General features: G+C 44.0%; 1 protein-coding gene across 1 annotated transcript in view; it reads left to right on the top strand.

Moving 5' to 3' along the window:
• Positions 1-4,416, top strand: part of TTLL11 (tubulin tyrosine ligase like 11) — a 262,192-nt gene that overhangs the window by 123,379 nt on the left and 134,397 nt on the right. The gene's annotated exons all lie outside the window — the stretch shown is intronic.

Here is a 4,416-nt window from a genome sequence, read left to right as displayed (position 1 = left end):
TCACAATGAATGAAATGTAAGCCAATGCACGACCAGCTTAATGCACCATCTAACAAAATGAAACAGATCCAGACTATCTGTGTACAGTTGGGCATCCCAGACTGGGAACATGCCAGAAGCTCAGAAGAGGGCAGGATGAGCCACAGATGAGGTGGGATCGTACGAAATTACAGGTATTAGATCTTTTTTTTCTGACCCACAACCACTGACACTTTCCTATGATTCAACTAATAGCTGGCCTGGAGTGCTCAAGGCAGCCATGGTGAATGAGGTGGGGCTTACATTTTCTTGGCCTTGATTGGGTGAGAAAGATATAAATAAGCTTGGGGGAGGGAAGGATGGAGGCAGGAAGCTGAGCGTAGGAGTTAGGCAGGGTCCCGGAGGACAATCCATCAGGCCTCCAAAATTGCACTCGGGGTTGGAGAGGACAGATCTTGCTTCTGTGACAGATGCTTCTTGAAATTTTTCTTATTATAAAAGTAATACGTGCTCATTATAGAAAAAAAAGGGAAAATACCAAAGTGCATAGCATGAAATAATAATCTCCCTCAAATTCAACCACCCAGAGCTAATCATGATTAACTTTTTAGTTCATAAAATTGGTATCATTTTCTTCTTTCTATATTGTCTTATAGCTGAGGCCATACTCTCTATATAATTTTTGTATACTGTTTTTATTTTTCGCCATTTTATGCAACAGTAATTTCCCCTTCTTATTAAGAGCTCGGTAAACATCATTTTCATCAGTGGCTGGGTCAGAGTCTGCCTCCGTATGGAGCAATGTTTGGTTTATTTCCAGCATCTTGTGCTTAAAGCTCTGTGTGCTACTAATTTATTTTACTTTTAAAATTATTTATTTGTTTATTTTGTTTTTGGCTGTGCTGACTCTTCACTGCTGCGCGCTGGCTTTCTCTAGTTGCAGCAAGTAGGGGCTGTTCTTCAGCTGTTACACACAGGCTTCTTTCTCATTGTGGCGGCTTCTCTTATTGCAGAGCACCGGCTCTAAGGCACAAGGGCTTCGGTAGTTGCGGTGCCAAGCAGACCGTGTCCCCCGCATTGGCGGGCAGATTCCCAACCGCTGGACCACCGGGGAAATCCTCTGTGTGCTATTTAGAAGTCCATCTTAGGCTAGAGAGAGCCCCTCAGGAAGTGGAACTGGAGAGGCCCTGCTGTTCTTAATGCCCTGGTGGGAGAGCAGAGTGGTAAGAATCGGAGCCCTGGAGCCGGTGCTTTGGGGTGAATCCCGTCACTGCCATCTACAGCCATAAATGGTACAGAGTTTCTTCCCCTCTCTGCACTTTGATCTTTCTCATCCATTTAAGGGTGTTTGCAGTTGGATGTTTTTAAATCTGCAAAGCAAGGAGTTCTTTATTTGGAGGGAGAGAAGATGCTGCTTATTCCTAAGAGACTATCTGTCATGGGAAATATCCATTCTGAATGTAGTATTTAAATAATAAGTATATTATTTAAGTCAAACAATATATACAACCTGGGGAGGTGGTTTTTTTTTTTTTTTTTTTTTTTTTAATGTGTGAAGGAGAAAATGGTAAAAATAAGTGGGAATTGATCCCAACAGTGACAGGTTGATCTTCGGCTGCCAGGCTGGATTTGATTTCCCTCTAATTATCTGCTAGATTAAAAGAAAGGAAAGCTCGAAATCAAAGCCAGTTTTAGCTGTTATTGGAAAGCCCCTGGTTATTACACCAAATGCTGGGCAGCATTCTCCAGCTGCTTTCTTTCCTTTCCTTTTTACTCAGTTTCCTTTTTTTTCCTTCCCTTTTTAAGCGGTAGAAGAGACCCTTGAAACTCTCATTACAGAGGCGAATGTGAGAGGGAGTGGGGAGAGGGTGGAAATCCAACAGTTCGGAGAGCTGGTATCCGCCCCCCAGCTCATCCTGTGCTGCGCTGGCATCCTAGCTGAGCAGGGCGAAGTGAGGGACTGCCTGTTCAGGGTGTGCGCTTCCTGTGGGGCGAGGTCGGGATTGGGGACTGCTTGTTTGGGGGAGCCTTCATTTGCTCAGAGAGGCTCGCTTTTTTCCTCTAGTCTGTCCAGGCCTGGGCAGCACCTGGGGTCGCCTGGGCAGCACCCGGGGTCGGCCTGGAGAAGCTGCTGAGACCTGTGTGAATGAATGTGTGCGTGCATGCGTGGATGGATGAGCGTCAGGCCCGGCTAGAGGCTGGGTCAGGATGAGCCTCTGTGAGATGCAGGATGCCTGGGAGTAGGAGCTCCACAAGGTGGGCGGGATGGAGCTGGAGTGAGAGGCCTCGGCAGGGAAAATGGTTCCCTTGAGGGCTTGAAGGCAGGCCAGAGCACCAGACTTTCAAAGCACAGGAAGAGCTCCAGAACTCCAGCCATGTGGTTTGTAAAATGCTCTAAGCTGGAAACAATCTATCCACCAACAGGAAAATACACACATGATGGGTATTCATTCACTGGAATACTATACATCAATGGAAATGCATGAAGGATGTACTTCCAGTGCAGTGATATTCACACTGAGAAAAAGAAGCAAATCATAAAAGAATATCTAGAGTATGGTTCCAACTCAAAACAGGAAAAACTAAACTTTATTATTTTTTATTGTACTTTAATAAAAACCAAAGATTCTACTTTCTTAACAGAAAAATTTTAAATGCTATGTAAAAGCAAGAGAGTTCCAGAAAAACATCTATTTCTGCTTTATTGACTATGCCAAAGCTTTTGACTCTGTGGATCATAATAAACTGGAAAATTCTTCAAGAGATGGGAATACCAGACCACCTGACATGCCTCTTGAGAAACCTATATGCAGGTCAGGAAGCAACAGTTAGAACTGGACATGGAACAACAGACTGGTTCCAGATAGGAAAAGGAGTACGTCAAGGCTGTATACTGTCAACCTGCTTATTTAACTTACATGCAGAATACATCATGAGAAACGCTGGGCTGGAAGAAGCACAAGTTGGAATCAAGATTGCCGGGAGAAATATCAATAACCTCAGATATGCAGATGACACCACCCTTATGGCAGAAAGCGAAGAAGAACTAAAGAGCCTCTTGATGAAAGCGAAAGAGGAGAGTGAAAAAGTTGGCTTAAAGCTCAACATTCAGAAAATTAAGATCATGGCATCCGGTCCCATCATTTCATGGCAAACAGATGGGGAAACAGTGGCTGACTTTAGTTTTTGGGGCTCCAAAATCAGTGTAGATGGTGATTGCAGCCATGAAATTAAAAGACGCTTACTCCTTGGAAGGAAAGTTATGACCAACCTAGATAGCATATTAAAAAGCAGACACATTACTTTGTCAACAAGGTCCGTCTAGTCAAGGCTATGGTTTTTCCAGTAGTCATGTATGGATGTGAGAGTTGGACTATAAAGAAAGCTGAGCACCGAAGAATTGATGCTTTTGAACTGTGGTGTTGGAGAAGACTCTTGAGAGTCCCTTGGACTACAGGGAGATCCAACCAGTCCATCCTAAAGGAGATCAGTCCTGGGTGTTCATTGTAGGATTGATGTTGAAGCTGAAACTCCAATACTTTGGCCACCTGATGTGAAGAGCTGACTCATTTGAAAAGACCCTGATGCTGGGAAAGATTGAGGGCAGGAAGAGAAGGGGATGACAGAGGATGAGATGGCTGGATGGCATCACTGACACAATGGACATGAGTTTGAGTAAACTCCAAGAATTGGTGATGGACAGGGAGGCCTGGTGTGCTGCGGTTCATGGGGTCGCAAAGAATCGGACACGACTGAGCGAATGAACTGAACTGAATTATAGTAGTCTGCCTGGTTGCATAAACTTTATTTTATAGAGATGTAACCCTACATGGCAAAAATATGAAGGAAAGCAAGGAAGAAGGATCAGAGAGTTTAAGATGGGTGCTTCTGGGCGTAGGTGGGAGAGGGACCTCTGAGGGGTATATACAGGTGGGTCATTGAGATCCTGGCTGTGTTCAATCTCTTAACGCAGGTGAAGTCTGTGTGGTAGGATTACGTTGGGTAAGCAGGGACGGGGTCAGGGGACAGATGCTGCGGGGTCTAATGGGACAGACCAGGCATTTTGCTTTTCATCCTAATTAAAAGCTTTTCATTTTTTGATTGAAGTATAGTTGATTTAAAATAATGTGTTAGTTTCAGGTATACAGCAAAGTGATTTGGACATATATATATGTATGTATGTATGTATATTCTTTATTTGGATTCTTTTCCATTAGAGTTTATTACAGAATGCAGAATATAGTTCCCTGTGCTATACAGCACATTATTGTTGTTCATCTATTTTTAAAAATAATTTTGTTTATTTTTGGCTGTGCTTGGTCTTCGTTGCTGTGCTCCGGCTTTCTCTAGTTGTGGAGAGTGTGGGCTACTCTTCGTTGCAGTGGCTTCTCGTCGCAGTGGTTCTCTTGTCGCGGAGCACGGGCTCTAGGGTGTTGG

The sequence above is a fragment of the Bubalus kerabau genome, chromosome 11, assembly GCF_029407905.1.
Source record: "Bubalus kerabau isolate K-KA32 ecotype Philippines breed swamp buffalo chromosome 11, PCC_UOA_SB_1v2, whole genome shotgun sequence".
NCBI classification, from domain to species: Eukaryota; Metazoa; Chordata; class Mammalia; order Artiodactyla; family Bovidae; genus Bubalus; species Bubalus kerabau.
This window is presented reverse-complemented; position numbering and strand designations above follow the sequence as displayed.